Source organism: Felis catus, chromosome C1 (assembly GCF_018350175.1).
Source record: "Felis catus isolate Fca126 chromosome C1, F.catus_Fca126_mat1.0, whole genome shotgun sequence".
NCBI lineage: Eukaryota > Metazoa > Chordata > Mammalia > Carnivora > Felidae > Felis > Felis catus.
The window spans coordinates 3,561,922-3,582,818 of NC_058375.1; the positions used below are offsets into that span (position 1 = coordinate 3,561,922).

The window sequence follows — 20,897 nt, forward strand, 5'->3', positions numbered from 1 at the left end:
TGTGGCACACAATTAGAATCATCAGTTCTTTGAAAGTTTGTAAAACTCATCCGTACAACCATCTGGGCCTGGTGCTTTCTTTGGGAAAGAGGTCATTTTCTTCATGCTATAGGACTCCTCAGGCTTTCTATTTCTTCTTGATTCTTGAGTAAATTTTGGTGCCACACAGTGTGCTTGGGATCAGAGCACGTCAGCCAGAGACATCGCGTGAGAGAGAGAGGAAGCTGGAGGCCACAGGCCCCTTGTGCCCAGGTAATCCTGCCTAGGACCAGTTTTGATATTTCACCCTCCATTGTGAGTCACACTGTTCCCTTCTCAGAGCACTCAGAGGTCCATCTGTGGTCTGTCCATCAAAATGTCAACCCAAGGATGGACCATGGCTTAAGCTTCTTCAACACAGCCCTCAGCCAAAATATTTGTGACTGTCTGCCCCCATATACTCGATCAATCCCCCAATACATGGACAATGCTGATCCCCACTGCCAGGTTCCTTGACTTAGGGCTCACAGTCTTGTACAACATCCCTGTGGGGGGTGAGCTCCCCCAACCCATTCCCTATCTGCCAGGGGTCTCTAATGGTGGTCCAAGACTGAAACTTAGCACAAATATTTTGTATTTGGTCACATTACTCACTTTTCCACAACTACCTATTGTATCAAAGCAGGTTCGATCCACTCATTCATGTGACTGTCTGGCCCCCGAAAAAATACATATTTGCAACCCCACAAGATTACGGCCCTGAAAGATGGACTCAGGATGAGAAACTGGATAAGTCTTCAGTTATCTCTCACTTTGAGACTTATTCTCATCCTAGACTAATTATGCAGCAAAGATTCTCAGGCCCCCGATTTCATTCAGCTTGTGAGATAGGTGCTGAGGACTGACTTCTGAGTTTATGCACCATCATCCTGCCCCGTGTTTCCCATGGGGTGTGGAGGGAGGAGAGGAGTGGGCAGCAGGGCAGCAGTGGGGGGAAAGAGCATACCCAAAGGGGACTTCTAAAGAATCTACCTGTGGGGCTGAGCGACATGGGGGCCCAGGAAAGAGGAGACGGGGGGCACACAAGAGCAGCCCCAAGAGGAGGCAGAGGCAACACGGGGACCACGGCTTCCGTTCCAGTGGTAACGCCATCACCGTGGAAAATGGCGCATCAGAGTATAACAGGTGGGTGAGTGGCTCCGGTGGGACCAGATGACCTGGGCTCGATGCTGACTTGGCCACTAGCTGGCCAGGTAACCTTGGGCACGTGGCATAATTCCCCTCTCTGTTCCCCACTCTGCTCATCTGGAAAGTGGGCTAGTAGTGTTCAGTGCCCGCAGCCGCCCTAAACGTGAACTTGATGTGTCCCCCCCCAGCAGCAACCCACTGGGGCAGGAACATCATCAGCCCATCTGCCAGATGAGGACACTGAAGGGAGAGAAAGGAAGAGAACTTTCCAGGCCACTGGAAGGACTGAGTGGCATCAGGGTCTGTGTTCCTCCACTCTGCTACTTTCCATCGGTGCAGGGATTAAACAAAACAAGTATTAGGACCGGGCATGGCGCACATGGAGACCCCACAGAAGGTGGCCACTATGAATCTCTCTCATGAAACAGTCCTTCCTCTACCCCTTCTGGGGAAACCCTCCCCTGCTGTGAATCCTGTCCCTTCCCAGCCAGGCCCCCTCCAGGGGTGTGGGTGCTTCTGTAGGCTAAAGCCCAAGAGTGGGGGTCCCTCAGCTGCTGTGTGGTGACCCCCGCAGTCCCTACAGCTCGGCCACGCCCGCCTCAAGGCGCGCTCCCACCCAGACCTTTCACTTGCTGTTCCTTCTCCCTAAAATGCTCTTCCTGGAGGTCACCTCAGGGCTGGCCAGCCCCCACCGGTACAGTCTCCATGCTGGTCTCACCCTCCCTCTTTCCTAACCTCACAGATTCCAATGCCCTGATCTGTTCTCCCCTCAGCACTTGTCACTTGATAAAATCATCTTTATTTTTCCGTGGCCTGCATCTTCCATGAGAATGGAACTGTCTAAGCCCAGGGGTCTCACCTGTCTCCGTCACCACGGTACGCCTAGCACCCAGGACAGTGCCGGACGCACAGCAGGTGCTCGGGGAAGATCCGCTAAGCAAGTAAATGAATGATCAGACACACCCACGGCACGGAGGCGGTTTGCACCTGATCTCACATCCCCACAGGCGGGTGGGGAGCCCGCTGGCCCTGGGGCCGGCTTCCTGTGTTTTTTTTTTTAATGTGTATTTATTTATTTTGAGAGAAAGAGAGAGAGCAAGGAAGGGTCAGAGAGAGAGGGAGAGAGAGAGAGAATCCCGAGCAGGTTCCGAACTTTCAGAGCAGAGCCAGATGCAGGGTTTGATCCCATGAACCCAGCAGAAATCAGCCTCGCACGCTCAACCAGCTGTGCCACGCAGGGGGCCCTCCTGCGGTTCTGTTTAAGGATTTAGCAGAGACTCTTGAATCCAACGGAAAGCCCAGAGGCCTGCAGGTAGGAACACAGAGCCCTGAGGAGACAGCATGGATTAGCACATGAATAAATCACGCTGCTCTTACAAAACAGTCTTGGCCCCTGGGCGACAACTGCCTGGGACAGGAACGGCCTCGTCTGCTGCAAGAGCCTTCCTCCCGCCTCCCGGTAAGTCTTCACCGAATGTGCCCTGTGGCCCAGCCCGGGCCCGCCCTCCAGGAGGCCTAAGTCCACCCGTAGCAAGGACAGGAGGACCCAGGGGGACCGAATCCGGGGATCTCCCGGCACCCTGACCCCCAACCTCGCAAGCAGGGGCCTTGGCCTTCCGTTGGTCACCACCTGCAGACCGGGCAGCCGTCACGGCTGCCGAACTTCACAGCTGCATCAGGGGTGCACTCCGTGTTGTGTCGCACGTTGGCCGAGGCTCCTTCCCCCAGGATCCAGGCTGCAGGAGCACCACCTCATGGCAGAAGGACGCAGGCCGGGGACGGAACGGCTGAAGCGGCCCTGAAAGCTTCCGCTCAGACGTGGACGGCATCGCCTGGCCTCTCCCGCCCTCGGGCAGAGCCCACCCCCAGCTGGACCTTAGTTACTGGGGCTGTCGGAACAAAGAACCACGGACTGAGTGATTTAAACACCAGGAGTTTACCGCCTCACCGTTCTGGAGGCCACAAGTCCAAGATCAAGGCGTCAGTAAGTCCGGTTCCTTCCGGAGGTTCTCAGGGAGAGTCTGTTCCGGGCCTGGCCCCGGCTGTTGGGGGTTTGCTGGCCATCCATGGAGTCCCTGGCTGTACAAGCCTCACTCAGGCTCCACGTGGAGTTCTCCTGTGTGCGTGTCTCTGTGTCCGAATTTCCCCTCTATAAGGACACCAGTCCTGTGGGAGATGGGCCACCTTCCTCCAGCATGACCTCATATTAACTGTTGCCTGCAACGACCCTATTTCCAAAGAGGGTCACATTCTGAGCTCTGGGGGTGAAGAATTGAAATGTGTGGGTTGAGGGGTGAGGGAGGACATAGTTCAATCCAGGGTAGCAACTCCGGGCTCGGCCTCAAATTCACCCAACGGCCAGTCCCGCGGCCCAGGGCCCACCCCACCGGTGGCCCTGACTGCTTTGGCCCCTGCTCTGCTGGCCCCACCCCTGCAAGGCCTCCGGGCAGCCAGCCCGCAGGGTCCAGAGCCAGACACGGTGGTCACATCTGCCATCCACCAGCTGCCTCCTATCATCCGTCCCCGGGGGAGGCCAGCGGTTCTGGCATGACAATCCCAGACAGACATGGTTCCAATGTCACCTCCTGCACTTAGTGTGGTGTGGCTTTGGAGGGACATCCCACTTCCCTGAGCCTCCAGACCCTCACCTCTAAAATGTTCTCGGGGGGCACCTGGGTGGCTCAGTCGGCCTGGCGACCGACTCTTGGTTTTGGCTCAGGTCATGATCGCTGGGTTTGTGGGTTTGAAACCCATGTCAGGTTCTGTGCTAACAGCTTGCCTGCTTGGGATTCTCCCTCTTCCTCTCTCTGCCCCTCTCTCCCGCAGGAGTGTGCATGCTCTCTCTCAAAATAAACGATAGGTGATGACAGATAGAGATTGATGATAGATACATAGATAGATGATAGATAGATAGATAGATAGATAGATAGATAGATGATAGAGAGAGAGAGAGAGAGAGAGATAATAGATAAAATGTCACGCAGGTTTAGTGAGTGACAACAGCACGAGGCCAGACGTACATCCTCCTCGTCCTGACCCCGTGCTGACCCCCAGGACCCACTGCTCAGATCTGCGTGGGCTGCACAGCTTCTAACTGCCATCTCACACCCGAACACACACGTCGAGCTGCGCACCCCTCGGTGAATGTTCTGGGCTCCTGCCAGGCATGTGGTGAACCCCAGAGCCAACTCCCTCTCCTGCTTCTGGCCACATCTGCAACAGCATCTGGGGCCTCGTGGTGCTGGGGGGAAGTGAGTCTTTGCCTGAGAATTTCCCATGCATCCCAGTATTGGGTATGTGAGCTCAATCTCTCTCTCTCTCTCTCTCCCCCCCCCCCATACGCCTGCCCTCTTACCTCCGGGGAAATTCGGTCAACACCCCCACCCCAACCACAGACTCTGTAAGACAACCTGTCCCTGCCAGGAGCCACCTCCTCCCCCTGGGCCCTAAGCACTCTCTCGACCCCTGCAAATGACACGTGGTGCACATTCACATTAAGCGCAAATGAACCTTCATGATGATTGCTGTGACCATAATTACTAGGGAAATTAGTGATCATGAGCTGCCTGGGGCCCGCTCCAGGGACCCACGAGAAGCCTTAACACCACTGCTGCCTTCCAGCTGGACACAAGAGCCAAGGCCCTGGCTCCAGCCCCCAGCCTCCCACCCCGCACCCCTCCTGGGGCCCTGGCTTGCGGCAAACATCAGTCAGGGGGATGACCGAGGAGGAAAATCCTGGCCGGCCCTGGAAGGAAGGAGGAACACTCACTCCCCTCACAGAGGCGTAGACAGCTTGCTCTCAGGCCAGGTCCACACTGCCTGACTCCAAAGCTCTGTTCTCACCTGGACCCCTCGAGTGCCAGGTGCTTCCAGGACGGCCCGGCAGAGCAGGTGGTCCGGCCCACATCCAGGAGCAGAGGACTGAGGCCAGGGCTCAGTGACAAAACGGCCGGGAGCAAATCGTTCCAGAAGCCAAGATGAGGGCCCAGTGCTGCCTGTGCCCAAAGCCGGCGTCTTCCCCACCACAGTCCCGCATGCCACGAGCCCCTTTTCCCGGAAGCTGCATTCCACAGCCTTGCCAGGGCCCCGTGCCTAAGGGCTGCTTTGAGGATGCCTTTGACCTTGCATTCGCGGGGCCGGACTTCCCAAGGCCCTGAGTATTTCGATTATAAACGTCTCCTGGATGCTTCTAATCACGTGTGAGGAGCGGTCCCCCCCTCCACCGCACAGCCGCGAAGCCCTGTGGGGGTGTCAGGCTGCCTCCCCAGTGGCCTCTGACAAGGCACAGTTCCCGGGACCCCAGGGTTCTTCCCGGACTGGAGCACAGACACTCCGGCTCCCGGGTTGCGGGACTGTTCATTACCCATTTTTCCAAATGCCTCAGTAGGTGACCTGACCCCAGCTAACGACGGGGGCACCCGGCCACCACTTCTCCTCCCAGAGCAGCATGCCAAGACCACTCGTGCTTCTTCCCCAACCCCCCGAGCACCCCTTGCCGGGGTCCTGCCCTGGTGCACAGAGACGGGTGTGCTGGGGTGAGGGGCTGAGAGGCCCGGCCCTGGGCAGGGTGTGTGGCTCGTGGAAAGCGGGTGTCACGGTGTCCACGACAAGCAGCTGGTGGCTCAGAGGACCACGTCTTCAGGACAGAGCATGAACGGCGGGTGCTGGGCCTCAGCTCTCAGGGCTCATCAGAGCCAGCAGGATTCAGCCAGAACGCACAAGCCTCGTAAAGTGGTCAGCCAAATCGGCGATCTCAGAGCGCCCCTGGCCTCAGAACCAGGCATTTGATGGCAGAATCGAGACTGCCCAGGAAAATAAACACCTGCTTATAAAATATGAATGAAAGGTCCAGAAGAGCCCGCAATTAAGCAGAGAGGGTTCTTCTTATTGGCTGCTGGTGTGGACAGTCAGGAAGTCGAAGCACCGTCACCCAGAGGGAAAAACGGCCCCAAGGACCAGGTCCCCTCCCCCCAGCCGTCAGCCATCAGCAGGGCTGTGCACCTGTGTGTGCGTGTGCAGCACGGATACACGTGCTCACACGTCGCGTGTTTGTGTCCACAGGTGTGCGCACCCGTTTGCCCTGTGTGCGCACGCGTGCACCTGTGTGCACAGGGGGGCAGCAGAGCAGACAGGGGTACATCGTGTGCTTCCTTCTCCCCCGCCCCAGGTGTCTGCTGGGTACCTACTATGCGCAGGACCGGTGAGACGGGGGACCGGAGGTGGACTCTCCGCTCTGTGCCCACAGGGAGGGAGCGCGCCATCTGAGCAGAGGGAAGAGGCAGCACAAACAGCACAGAGAGCCGCGCGGGGCTCTAGGAAAATGCACAGGAGAAGCACCTGCTCGGGGGCTGCGGAAGGAAGCTGGCCCGGAGGAGGGGGACCATCTTCCTCCCAGCGAACCGAAGGCAAACACGGAGGCTTATTCATCTCGGAGGCTCAGCGTGGCGTTCTGCACACACAGCACTCAGTGAGGACCTGCTAAGCGGGTGTGTTGGCAGGAGCAGAACCCCGGGCTCCTGTGCTCTGTAGGGCCGCCCCCAAGGTGACCCCCCAAGCTCCTGTGCTCTATAGGGCTGCCCCCGAGGTGAACCCTCAAGCTCCTGTGCTCTGTGGGGCCACCCCCGAGGTGACCCAGGCTCCTGGGTTCTGTGGGGCCACCCCTGAGGTGATCCCCGGACTCCTGTGCTCTGTGGGGCTGCCCCCTGAGGCAGCAGCTGGTTGAGGTCTGGCCCCAGGCTGGCTTCTCAAAAAAGTAACAGGAGGCATGTCCCAGGGGTCAGGAATGATAACTGAAGCCCAATCCACCTGGCCCTTTTCACTTTTTAAGGACCTTCTTGGGCATCATTGCAGGTGAAACTTCTGGTTGTTTTTACAAAAGGAAAAACTTGACGTGTGGATTTATAATCCTCCTATCTCTGAACCAGAAACATCCCCAGCACCGTCCAATGAGCCACACGTCAATGATTTACATTTTATTTTAATTTTTTAAGTTTATTTATTCATTTTGAGAGAGACAGAGAATCTGTCTGAGTGGGGGAGGGCAGAGAGAGGGGGAGAGAGAGAATCCCAAGCAGGCTCCATGCTGTCAGCACAGAGCCCGACTTGGGGCTCAAACCCACGAAGCCATGAGATCACAACCTGAGCCAAGACTAAGAATCAGACACTCGGCCAACTGAGCCACCCAGGCACTCCCCCCGCCCCCTCCCCCCAATGATTTATTTTAATCCCCTTTTTTGAACTTAGACAGAACTGGGTTCCAATCCCAATGCCATCCCTCGCTGTGAGAGCAAGGATTCATGGCTTACCTCGTGAGGTTCATTTCCTTCATCTGTGAAGTAAGGCAAACACCCACTTGTCTCACGGGGCTGTGTGGGGGATTCGGTGGGGCCACACGTCAGTCAGGACGGGCCATTCATGCTGCTGGAACGTAAAAAATTCTCAGCGCTTAACCAACAGCTAGCTCCGCTCGGGTTTCATGACTGTCTCAGGACCACAGGGAGAGGCGGGGTTGGGGGGGGCTCATCATAGTCACCCAGGGACTCAGACAGAGGGACACTTCTACCAAAGCTGCCTGCACAGTTCCAGAGGCTGAGAAAGGAAAGCGGGATCGGCCACAGGCTGCCTCTGAAACCTTCCGCCAGAAGGGATGCACACCTTTCCGCTGTCGCCCGGAATGCCCGGTTAAGAGAGTGGAGATGAATCACGTCCTAAGGGAGGATGACGGGAAGGGACCGACACGAAGACAGTTCGTTCACGCCAAATACAGTCCGTCCCCTCTCGCTCCCCCCACGCCGTCTTCGTTCCCTCGAGCCCACTATCCATTTAGTGCCTCCCTTCTGCAAACGCACCTTCCGATATGTGCACGGTGACAACCAGCAGAAATGAGGGCCACACTTGAACTTCCCGCACCCCGGCTTCTGCTGGGCCCACGTGACTTGCTTTGGTCAATGGAATGTGGTGGTAGTGACAGGTGCCAGTTCCGAGCCTGGGTCTCCAGCGACCTCCGTGCCCCCTTTGCCTTCTGTGCTGCTGCCATTGCCATGAGAAGGACGTGCCCTGGCTGGCCCCTGGCCCCAGGAGGGACACCAGGACACCTGCTGTATCCTGAGCCAAACTGCCTGGCCAGCCCAGACTCCAGCCCATTTCTGCAGGGATCCCGAGAATTGTGCTCATTGTTATGCACAGGAGCTAACGAACACAGATCCCTACCTCACTTCCTACAGAACACGTGACTAAAGCATGACAAATAAAAGGTGAAAAACAAATCTTCAGTTTTTAGAAGAAAATGCAGGACAGTGTTTTTATAACAGCAGAGTAGACAGACACAGGTTTTTTTTTGTTTTTTTTTTTTTTTAATTTTTGGGACAGAGAGAGACAGAGCATGAATGGGGGAGGGGCAGAGAGAGAGGGAGACACAGAATCGGAAACAGGCTCCAGGCTCCGAGCCATCAGCCCAGAGCCCGACGCGGGGCTCGAACTCACGGACCGCGAGATCGTGACCTGGCTGAAGTCGGACGCTTAACCGACTGCGCCACCCAGGCGCCCCTGTTTTTTTTTTTAATTAAACACAAAAAAACAAACACCATAAAGAAAAATATTGACAGGGGCTCCTGGATGGCTCAGTCAGTTAAGCGTCCAACTTCAGTTCAGGTCATGATCTCCCAGTTTGTGAGTTTGAGCCCCACATTGGGTTCTGTGCTGTCAGGTCAGAGCCTGGAGCCTGCTTCGGATTTTGTGTCTCCCTCTTTCTCTGCCCCTCCCCTGCTTGCACTCTGTCTCTGCCTCTCTCCCAAAAATAAATAAACATTGGGGCACCTGGGTGGCTCAGTCGGTTGGGCGTCAGGCTTTGACTCAGGTCATGATCTCACAGTCCGTGGGTTTGAGCCCCATGGTGGGCTCTGTGCTTACAGCTCGGAGCCTGGAGCCTGCTTCTGATTCTGTGTCTCCCTCTCTCTCTGCCCCTCCCCTGCTTGTGCTCTGTCTCTCTCTCAAAAATAAATCAACATTTAAAAATTTTTAAAAAAGAAAGAAAGAAAGAAAAATACTGACAGCTCTTAAAAGTAGAATTTTGATCTGACAAAGGAGACCATGAATAAAGTTAAAAGACAATCATAGTGCACAAATAGGGAAGACATACTTATAATGTATTTGGCCACAAAAGCACTGATTTCCAGATGCCAAAAAAAAAAAAATCATACGGGTCAGCAAGGGGAAACCGAAAACCCAGTAGAAAAATGAGCCAGAGACAAAGAAACCATTCATGGAGGAAGAAACCCAAAAGGCTAACAAATGTAACACAGGGTATGCCACTGCATAGTAATGAGGGAACTGCAACCTAAAACAGCAAGGAAATATTATCTCACACCCACCCCATGGGCAAAATATGAGGTACACAACAAATGTTGATGGAAGATGAGCGAGTTTGCAAGCTGCAGGTGGGAGTGTACAGGGCGCCCCAGCCTCGGACATTGGTCGGCTGCGTCTCACCGGCACAAATAAAGACGGACAGGTCCCAAGACCCCACCTCACCAGGGGACCAGGACGTCAGCAGCATCTGGGGCAGGGGAGCACCACCTGTTTGTCAGAGACGCAGAACTCTAGACTCCTCTGAAAAATCAGGGTGAAGGGGAAAAGCATATGCAGAAGAATACGTATGGACCACTGTTTGTGTAAAAATTCAAAACCAAACAGGGGCGCCTGGGTGGCTCAGTCGGTTGGGCGACCGACTTCGGCTCAGGTCACGATCTCGCGGTCCGTGGGTTCGAGCCCCGCGTCGGGCTCTGTGCTGACAGCTCGGAGCCTGGAGCCTGCTTCGGATTCTGTGTCTCCCCCCTCTCTCTAACCCTCCCCTGCTCGCGCTCTGTGTCTCTCTGTCTCTCAATAATAAATAAACCTAAAAAAAAAGTTTTTTTTTAATTCAAAACCAAACAAAAGACTGTCCGCCCTTCATGGGCATATGCGTACTCGGTGTAAAAAACACGCGTGAAAAGGGGAGACACTGACTTCAGAACAGCGAGGAGGAAAGAGGCAGGTAGAATACCTAAGGGGCACGTAAGTCAAGCATCAATAAAAGCTACATTGTATCATGTCCTTAAAATGCACTCTGCAGCAAACGTGTCGTAAAGCTGGCATGCATTAAGCTTCGCCGGCAGGTACGGGAAAGTTTGATATCATTGTTCTCCACACGGGTTTGTGTGTTCGTAACACCGCGTAATCGTTCCAAAGGGCTGATAAAGAATGAAAGGAAACGTGCCCGGATGGTAACAACGGTGATCTTAGGTTCTTTGGACTTTTTCCTACTTTCATGTTATCTCTCTTCCCTTTTGTAAGGATTTCTTACTGCTAAGATGTATTTTCAACCCCTGCATCGGAGCGCACCATGCCCGGCTGGGAGGCGGGTGAGGAGGGAGCACAGCAGCTCACTTGGCCAGCCCCGGGGCAGCTCTTCCAGGAAATATACAGACACTTCCCCCCTGCAGCCAAAGAGTTAAGAAAGCTTGATGTGCAATGAATCATTCCAGGGGACTAAATCCCTGCCTTATCTAATTTTGTATCCTGAGGCTGATTAATTTAAACTCTACAATAAAATAAACATCAGCGTTAAATAAGGATTAAATACTCAGCAGGATCCTTAGTCGAACAAACTGACACTGTACATTTTATGGTATGGATTGAGGGGGCCCCTGGTGGCGAGGGGGGAGCACAAGGGGTGTTCTGAGCTAAGGAGAGAAAATTGCCAATGCGTTGGGATTCTGGAGCGCATTCACCTTAGGTCTCTTGTCTGGTTGTCAGCAGAAAACTCGTGAGCCACAGACTGGCAGCTCTTCACACAGGAGAAGGTCTTGTGCTGTGTCCCCAGCTGCCCCTTATCACCAAGGGGAAGGGGGTGATCAGGAGAGTGGGGTCAGGAGATTGGAGGAAGCCCCTGCGTTCTTAGAAAACAGAGAAGAGACTCTCCTGCCTGGGCATTGCTACCCAGCAGCCAAGAGCAGGAACTAACAGCAATGACCGCTGGCCCCCCAGGCAGCTACTAATTCCAAGAGGGGGCCAGGAAAGGTGGGACAGGTAAGGATGGGGTGGAGCTGTCTGACCCAGGAGCCTGGAGGGATCCAGAAACCTCTGTCGGGGAGGAGGGTAGGCAGCTGACGGGTCCTTCCAGGCCTGCAGCACAAAGAGGGGCCATCACCCCCAAGAACCAGCTATACCTGCAGAAAGCTGTACCCATCCCCCTCTCAGCAGCGGCACCGCAGAGCAGAGCCGGACCACTGCCAGGGACCGTGTCCAGCATGAATGTGGCACCAGAGTGGGGCTCAGAAGGTCCTAGACCCAAGCCCAGCTGAGCCTCTGACCAGCGAGCAACTCGCTTAGCCACCAGCCTCCCCACAGGCTCAGGGATGACGAAGTCCCTTCAACAGATGTACGTTCAGCACCTACGCAATGCAAGCAGGCTCTGCGTTCTTTTCCCACAAAAAACCTGTAGCTGTCCCTACGAGGCCTTCCCAGAGACGCAGGGCAGCTGAGAAATACGCGGTCAAGGAGACAGGATCGAGACAGCACATTCCTGGTACTGCCAGCCACAAGCTTTGTGCAGAAAAGAAAGCAACCCCTCTGGGTCCACGAGTGGCAGCTAAATACACAGGAAGACCCTCGTGTCTTGGACTTAGACACCTGCAGACTAACAGGCTGAGACTCTTCCCCGACCCGGATGGCGGGGTGCGGAAGTGCAGCAAGGGGTCAGAGCAGGAGGGCTGGGGAGACAGGGCCGCGAGGAGGAGCCTCTGGACGTCACCAACATACAGACACGGCTCTCTGCCGTGAGCAAGACCAGTGAGTGGTGCTGAGGGTGTGCTGGCGCGCGGACAGCACGCTGCTGTCTGGGGCACGGAGCTGTGCAATAATCACACACGACTGGCAGAATGTCGGAGAACTGGGTTCAAATTTACCATCTTGCTATTTGCTTTTTATGTGTCCCCATCGGCAACTTATTATAGATTACTGTCAAATGATATGGTGCCACTTCATATGTAGTATAAAAATCTTAAAATAAGGCACTGTCATTTCCCCCGTTGGCTCTTATGTTATTTGTATGCATTTTCTGCTACATATTCTGTAAGTCTCCTACTCTACTGTTGTTATTTTTTATTTAAAGTCAATCAGGGGCACCTGGGTGGCTCAGTCTGTTAGTCCGACTTCGGCTCAGGTCATGATCTCACGGTTTGTGAGTTCGAGCCCCTCATTGGGCTCTGCGATGACAGCTCAGAGCCTGGGGCCTGCTTCAGATTCTATGTCTCCCTCTCTTTCTGCCCCTCCCCTGCTCACACTCTGTCTCTGTCTCTGTCTCTGTCTCTCTCTCTCTCAAAAATGAATAAACATTAAAAAATATTTTTAATAAAGTCAATTATATTTACGAGATATTTTTAATGTTTATTGACTTATTTTTGAGAGAGGGAGGAGGAGAGAGAGGGAGAGAGAGATCCCAAGCAGGCTCAGGACTGTCAGCACAAAGCCCAACATCGGGCTTGATCTCATGAACCTGAGATCATGCCCTGAGCCAAAATCAAGAGTCTGATGGTTAGCTGACGAAGCCACACAGGTGCCCCTACAAGATATTTTTTACTGTTTCACTTTTACCTGTACATTTATCATTTCTGATACTCTTCATTCCTTTGTATAAAAAATCCAGGGGCTCCTGGGTGGCGCAGTCAGTTGAGCGTCCGACTTCAGCCAGGTCACGATCTCGCGGTCCGTGAGTTCGAGCCCCGCGTCGGGCTCTGGGCTGATGGCTCGGAGCCTGGAGCCTGTTTCCCATTCTGTGTCTCCCTCTCTCTCTGCCCCTCCCCCGTTCATGCTCTGTCTCTCTCTGTCCCAAAAATAAATAAACGTTGAAAAAAAAAATTAAAAATCCAGATCTCCATCTGGTATTATTTTCTTCCTGTCCAAAAGACTCCCTTTAACATTTCTTATAGTGATAATCTGATAGCAATAAATTCTTTAAGCTTTTTGCCTCTCAAATTCTTTCCCGTAATGTTTGAACCATATTGTTGGCAAGTACAGAATTCTAGACTGACAACTGTTCTCTCCTTAAGTACTTTGCAGGTGTTACCCATTATGCCCTGGGTGGCATTGTTACTGACTAGAAGTCTGCCCTCGTTCTTGGCTTTTTCCTCTCTACATAATGCATCTTTCATCTGTGGCTGCTTTTTTGTATTTTCCCTCTGGCTGTTTTTAAATTTTTCCCTTTTTTCATTGGTTTTAAGCAACTTGATTATGACTTGTCTTGATGATGTAGTTTTCGTCTTTGTGTGTGTGTGTGTGTGTGCACGCGCTTGGCGTTCTTTGGTATTCTCGGATCTCTGGGTTTATGGTTGGCATCAAACTTGACATTTTCACCCATTAATTCTTTCAAACATATTTTCTTCTCCCCCAACCCTCTCTTCAAGGACTCCAATTACACATATATTAGTCCGTTGAAGTTGATTCTCTGTCCACTTATTTCAATCATTTTTTCTCTGCATTCCATTTTTTATATTTTCTCTTGCCGTCTTCAAGTTTACTAATCTTTTCTTCTACAGTGTCTAACCTGTTGTTCATCTCATCGAGTGTGTTTCTCATCTCAGACATTATACTTTCCACCTCTAGAAGTTCAATATTGGTTTTCCATTTCTCCACTTAACACACTCAAGCTTTCCTTTACTTTCTTGATGTGGAAAGTGTCATTATAATGACAATTCTAATGTCCTTTCCTACTGGTTCCATTATATGCGTCATTTCTGCATCTGCACCTATCGACTGACTATTCTCACTATTGATAGTGGTTTTTTGTTTCTTTGAAAGCCTGGTGATTTTTTATTAAGCGACAATGCAAATTTTACTTTATTGAGTGCTGGATATCACTGCGTTTCTATAAATATTCCTGAGTTTGTACTAGGGTGTGATTGAATTACCTGGAAAGATTTTTTGGTCCTGTGAAGACTTTCTTTTAAGCATTTTTAAGTGGGGCTAGAGCAGCGAAGGCCTTGGGCTAATTTTCCACACAGCTGAGGCAAGTTTTTTCTCAGTAAACTACTGCATGTCTTGGGAATTCTAAATCTTTCCACCGTTGCCGGTGGGAACACGAAAGGTATCTGGTTCTGTGTGAGGTTCAAGCATCGTTCCTTCTGTTCAGGTGGTGTCTTCCTCCAGGTCTGACTACTCACGTACACGCACTGATTGGTACTTAGCTGAATACTCTGCAGCTTTTTTCCCTAAGCAGTGCTTTCCTCTCTGGTACTGTGGGTACTCGCCCTGCATAATTCAGCTGCCTCGATCTCCCCAGACTCCCAGCTCAACCTCCACAACTCGGGAATACCGCCAGACTCAGCCTGGGCTCTTGCTCCCAGGCTGTCTTAGGAGCTCTCCAGGCAGTGAGTTGGGCTAATCATTTGGCTCTGCTCGGTGTTTGCATGCTCTCTCGGGAATCACTGTCTTGTGCTGTCTGATGTCCGATCGCCTGCTGTGTAACCAAGATTTAAACACACATGGTCTGACACCAGAGGCCATCCTTAACCACTGGGCAACATTTGTCCCTCAGGCCCACCTTGAGGGTTTCAGTAGCTTCTGGCTGAGGAGCAACTGGGAGTTGAAGTCACTACTGTTCTATAGATTACGAGCCATTGTTGGATGTCCCATATTACTGCTCGGTAAGTTGCCCATCACTCAACCCACACCATGCGTCTCATCATTATCAACTAGTATAGGTCCTTCTTACTGTCATTCCAAAGGTGCTGAGCTAGATCCATTGACTGTGTCATTAGCAGTCGAGATGGGGATGTCTACCAATTACCGTCAAGAGCTGGTGCTCAGAGCCAGCGCATCAGGGAGGCAGCCCCGGGGGGGCGGGGGGGGTGTCTTAGGAAGACCACTTTCAGAAGGTACTCCACATGCTGAAGTCTGGTCTTGAGGGACTTGTGGTATTGAATAAGGCAGTTGAATGTGATGATTTCTCAGACTTTCTCCCTTAACAACTATGAGTTTATAATTATCTATGTCCCCTCAGGGAAATAAAAACCATGATCCCTGATTCACCAGTGAATTTAGGAAAAGGAAGTAGAGAAGAATGGGTCAGACCTATTCCTGGAATACGCTAGGCAGCTTCTGGAGATTAAAATAATGACCACTAATGGATATACATGTTTAATGTTTCAGTGCTGGTAAAATTAATACCCTGTTTAATATTAATAGAAGCCATGTACATCTCTAGAGTTGTTAATCTGCTACTTTTCCACTACGTCAGATGTAAAAATAGCTCCCCGTGATTATCCAGGTGGAGAGGGGGGAGGGGGACCTGAGGAACAAGAGGACGGTGACGACAGCATGCATTTCAGATGCATTATGGCTCATCAGAATTCTAAGGGAGAACATTCTCTTCCAAGTACAGATACTGTTTCAAACTTCATTCACCAGTTCATTCTTATTCAACAAATATTTATTGAATGCTTCCCACGTACCACATACTATACTAAACTCCTTACCTCTCTGCCTAATTTACTCCTCGCACAACCCTTTGATGGCACTGCTATTATTCCCATTTTAAGAATGAGAATACTGAGGCTCAAGGCCTCGCAGAGAAGAAGAGGGCAGAGACGGTGGCACCAGGGCTCGGGTCTCTCTGCCTCCAGAGCTGGCACTTCTGACTCCAACCTTCCATGGCTTTTGTGCCCCTAAAGCAGCTTTAGGTCTGCAACTGCATAAATACTGCAAGAAGGAAACAGGACTATAGGACAGAAAGTGAGAGGGCCGAGGTTCGGAAGGTGAGGTGCCCTGACCCCACAGCTGAGAGGAGGCTTTGGGAGAACGCACTTCCTTGACAGTCCCTTCAAATTTTCACCATAGTTAAATAAATACGTGTTGAGCGGCTACTCTGTGCAGGCACCGAGGAAACGGCGATCAGACAGACGGCACTCCTGCCTTCAGAACACTTATGGTTCACGTCCCACCGGAAGAGACAGACAGACAGACAGAAACACAACGCAGTCATAAATAGAAACCAAAAAGCACGCAGGCATAAGTTAAATAAACACAAGTTGTGCAGACCGCTTCTAAGACACAAAGAGGAGGCCGAGGCATCCGGGAAGGAAGAAGTCCTCTCTGAAGAGGTCTGTCTGTCGGGAGCCTCTGGGCAAGCAAGGAAGACCACCTCCGTGTGCCTCGGGGTAAAGGGCATGTTAGAGGGGCGGGGGGTACGTTGAAAGTGGGAGGGCAGCTAGAGTTCAGAGGGGGTCCAGACTGGGGTCGTCCCAGTGTCTAGCAGCAGAAATCACTCCCAGTGAAGCTGCAGGAGTGAGCGCCTTCCAACGACGTGTTCTCCCTTTCTTTCCTCCCTCTCTACTCAAGACAGTCCTGGGAAGTGGGGCGAGGAAGGGCAGAGTCTGGCTGCCTGCCTTGGGCCCCACGTCTGCTCCCCGACTGGGTGACAGTAGAACGTCTTAGGAGACAGGGGTTCTCAACAAAAACTTAGGTGCTGCTAGGAGAGCAGATGCTGCGTGGGTGGAAATGTCAACCACAGGAGGAGACACTGGCCAGAACTGAGCCTGCAAAATAAAGAGGAACCAACTTCTGAAAGCGGAGGGAAACGTAGGCTAGGAAGTGAGGACAGCATGTGCAAAGGCCCAGAGATGAACAAGTAATGAGGTAAATTTCATCATCGAGAAGAAAGGGAACTGATCTTTACATACAGACACACAGAGTAAATATATATATGTGGATAGATGAGGAGGAGGAGGAGGAGGATAATGATGATGATGATGGTGAAGGAGGAGAAGGAAAAAGATGACAAGAGGCAGAAGAAGAAGGAAGGAAGGAAGGAAGGAAGGAAGGAAGGAAGGAAGGAAGGAAGGAAGGAAGGAAGGAAGGACAGATGGATAGAAGAATGGAAGGAAGGAAAGAAGGAAGGAAGGAAGGAAGGAAGGAAGGAAGGAAGGAAGGAAGGAAGGAAGGAAGGGAGGAAGGAAGGAAAAACAGATAAAAGGAAGGAAGGAAGGAAGGAAGGAAGGAAGGAAGGAAGGAAGGAAGGAAGGAAGGAAGGACAGATAGAAGGAAGGAAGGGAGGAAGGGAGGAAGGACAGATAGAAGGATGGAAGGAAGGAAGGTAGGAAGGGAGGGAGGGAGGGAGGATGGACAGATAGATGGATGGAAGGATAGATGGATAGATCTTCCTGAGATGCTGATATCTGGCCTTATCTTTAAGTCTGCAATCCTTTAGCATCACCCCATGTTACTAAGACACCATGTGTCAGGGTCAGAACGAAGGTGAGGTCAGAGAAGTGCTGAGGGCACAAACTCTAGTGAGGGGCTCACTCTCAGAGACTGGGAAATACCCAAGAGTGAATATCTCCTTAAATTTGGTGCCCCAGGAACACCAATGACCTCAACCTTGTCGCAACCCTATTAAGCATTAGCCATACACTTCTAGAAAGAAAATGGACCCTCCATCAGAGACAGACCAATCTGTCACTGTGCCTTGATGCAAATGCCCAGGATGTCCCACTGGTCTGTTCCACCTCCCTTTCTCTGACCTTCACTAAGACAAGGTGATATAACAGAGCAATCATTTGCATGGTTCTGGATCCAGATCCGTGTTGTCAGATTGCTGTGTGAACTTGAAGAAGTCTCTTCCCTCTCTGGGCTTTGGTTTCCCTCTTGGTAAAACAAGGGAGGTTGGACTCACCTCTGGTTCAAAATAGGGGTGGAAAAGAAAGGTGGGAGGTTCCCAAAAACCTTCAAGGCAACCCCTCCTTAGCAGGCTTGCCCAACCCCTTACCCACTTTCCCCGCATTTTCTTCATTTGCTGACTTTACAAATATTCCTCCTACCTACCCGCCATTGGACTGGATGCTGGCGTATAACAATGAGCCACACAGGCACTAGTCCCACCCTCCCGAAACTTAAGAGTCCAACAATCAAGTCGGATAGGTTGTCAATCACAGTTGCTCTGAAGGCAAAGTCCGGTGGGCAACAGGACCCTGGCCAAGGAGGCTGACCCAGACTGCACTCAGGGAGGCTTCCCGGAGGAGATGGTCCCCACAGATGAACAAGAAGAGATCAGGTAGACAATGAGGAAGAGACGACAGGTGCCCTGTGGTCTCATGCCGAGGTCTGGGAAGGTGGGACAGAGCCCAGCCCTGCGGACCCCTCGTCGGGCCCCCGGAGACTCACTCATTTGTGACAGCAGGACTCTGCTTCCAGCTTAGAACACAGCATCCTGGAGTCCTTAAGAGTCCTTTCTTCTGCCTGGTGAGACTGGGTCTTGACGAGCACATGGAGGGGCTTTGAAGCTGTGACTTGCCGGAACAGAAGCAGCAGAGGGTGCCATTCTTAACACACATGCCCCGTGGCAACCCGGCACGCAGCCTCGGAAAGATGATTAGGGTGTCTGTTCAAAGGACGTCATTGCTACGTTTTCGCTTCCACTTTTGATGTGTAGGACTCCCTTTCTGTCTTCTGGCTGCATCCTAAGCCACGCAGAGCTCGGTCTCCAAACCTCATCTCATTACCCATTTTCCCCCAACTGCATATTTTAGGGACTGGTAATAGGGCTGCCTACGGAGCCGTGTATTACAGCCGAACACTCCAACACCCCCACACTCCCCCACCGTGTGAAAGAGACAAAATATTTTCATTTCTAAGCCTCTCTGCCTACAGGGGGAGAAGTTATGGGATCGTGTGACTGCGGTGGCTTCTTAAGAGCCTTTGGGAGCTGGGGGAAGGAATCCAACCTCAGCTGACTTTTCTTAAGTAACAAGGGCCTGGGGCTACCTGACACCATCGACGGAGAAGCCAAGTGCTCCTGAACACACCTGCCCTCATGTCTACCCCCGGCCCTTGCTCGAGACACATAGCTTCTGGGACGAAGGGGAGGGCAGAGATGCGCTCACTAAGCACCTACCGTGCAAAGACCCTGTGCCTTCTGGTCTCTAGTTTGCATTAATTTGCATGTGCATCAGTGATCTACGCTGCATAACAAATCACCACCAATTCGGCAGGCTGGCAACAACACAAATGATTACCTTGCAGTTTCCAAAGGTCGAGAGCCAAGGTCCAGGTTAGCTGGGTCCCCTGCTCAGGGTCTCACTAGGCTGAAATCAAGGTGGCAGCCAGGGCTGGGAGCTCCTCGGATGCCATCTGAATCTGGCCCCCACACTTGAAGGGCACGGAGAGGGCGAAGAAACAAGGATACCACCCCAGATTGGTGGGTGGCAGTTCCAATGAGCAAGGGGGCACCCCGAGACGAGCGGATCTCCCCACTCCCCCACCAAATCTCAAAGCTTTATATAGAGGCCTTAACTGGGTTCAATCACACATACCAGCCACAGGCTGTCAACACAAGCTATCTCAAGGCTGTATCTTTGGGGCAGCCTCTGGGAATGGGGGAGGCAAGCAGAATGTACCGTCCAAGGACGGGGGAGGGAGTGATGAGTGTCCATTGGCTGACCAGCCTGAAGGTCAACTGGTGACCACATGCTCTTTATGACCTCGCACAATAGCTCTCGCGTCATAAACTCAGGGTCCCTCTTCCCAATGCACTGGTTGTCATACGAATTCAGCAACTTGCAGTTGTAGGACTAAGACCCTCAACCCCTAGGGGTCACCTGCCCTTCCTTTCCATGTGATTCCCCCCCCCCCCACAATATGGCAGCTTATTTTCTCAAGGTCAACAGAGGAGTATCTGCTGCTTCAAATCTCTCTGACTTTTTTCTTCTCTGACTTCTAGGCTTTTCAGCTAAAGCGCTCACCTGATTAGGTCAGGCCCCCCCAGAACCATCTCCCTTTTAACGAACTTAAAGGCCGCCAAGTAGAGACTTCGGTCACATCTGCCGGGTCACTTCACCTTGCCGTCGCATGTAACCTATCCACGGAGTGACGTCTCATCATACTCTGAGTCCCGCCCACTTGAAGGGACGAGACCTGTAAGGGTGTACCCCTGGCAGCCATCTTAAAAACCTGCCCGCTGCCGCCTCCGCGCCGCCTTCTGTACGTACGATTTCCTGGCTTCAGAGGCACTGCAGCTCAGGCGGCCTGGGTTGAGCCTCTGCTCTGGCTCCCACTAGCTGTGTGACCTCGGGCAAGCCACCTCTCCCTCAGCTTCCTCGTCTGGAAAATGGTTCAATGACACCACCTCCTTGGCAAGTTGCCCCCAAGGTTAAGTGACAGACGCATGTGGCTGCTTCGCCTTTTGCTGAGCGAGCAGGGAGCGCTCGGCAGACACCTGCTCTGATGCCTCGGCCTGGTTTCCGTACTCTTCCCCACTGCCATGCCGGAACCGAGAGGCTTCCTCCCCCAGAGCGCCACCCTCCCTCCCCCCGCCCGCAGAAGCCTTCTCCGTCCCAGGAGCAGACGGAGACGGGGCAATTAGCCTCCAGTAATAAAAGTACACGGGGCCGTCGGCTGGGCTGCCAGAGAATTTATGAAGTGCACGGAAGCTGGTGCTGCTACAGGAGAGGCTATCAGGGGACCGCTTCCGAGGTAAGAACAGAAAACACACCATCCGTCACTGCCAGATCCTTCCCGTGGCAAGATATTAAAGCGTCGCTGTCCCTTTCCGCATTCCCCAAACCTCATCCAGTGAGCCCGCGTTGTTGTTGTTTGATATATATAATCAGACGAGAAAAGGCAATAAACCCGATTTTTCGTGGAAAAGCTCTTTGGTCAGAAATGCCGGCTTCTGGCAGGTCGCGTCTGCAGGGGGAGCTGCG

The 20,897-nt window shown here is 52.5% G+C and overlaps 1 long non-coding RNA gene across 3 annotated transcripts; it reads right to left on the reverse strand.

Annotated features, from left to right (window-relative positions):
- Positions 1 to 7,243: 7,243 nt before the first annotated feature.
- On the reverse strand, positions 7,244 to 20,471 carry LOC109502047. 3 transcript variants are annotated; one of them, XR_002160380.3, is made up of 5 exons: positions 19,509 to 20,471; positions 19,212 to 19,344; positions 18,361 to 18,656; positions 7,473 to 7,587; positions 7,244 to 7,305 (listed from the first exon to the last, which is right to left on the reverse strand). It is a non-coding gene; the product is annotated as an uncharacterized LOC109502047 (long non-coding RNA). The 3 variants fall into 3 exon arrangements; XR_002160381.3 differs by having other exon boundaries at positions 18,361 to 18,577; positions 19,212 to 20,471; XR_002160379.3 differs by having other exon boundaries at positions 19,212 to 20,471.
- Between the last annotated feature and the right edge of the window lie 426 nt (positions 20,472 to 20,897).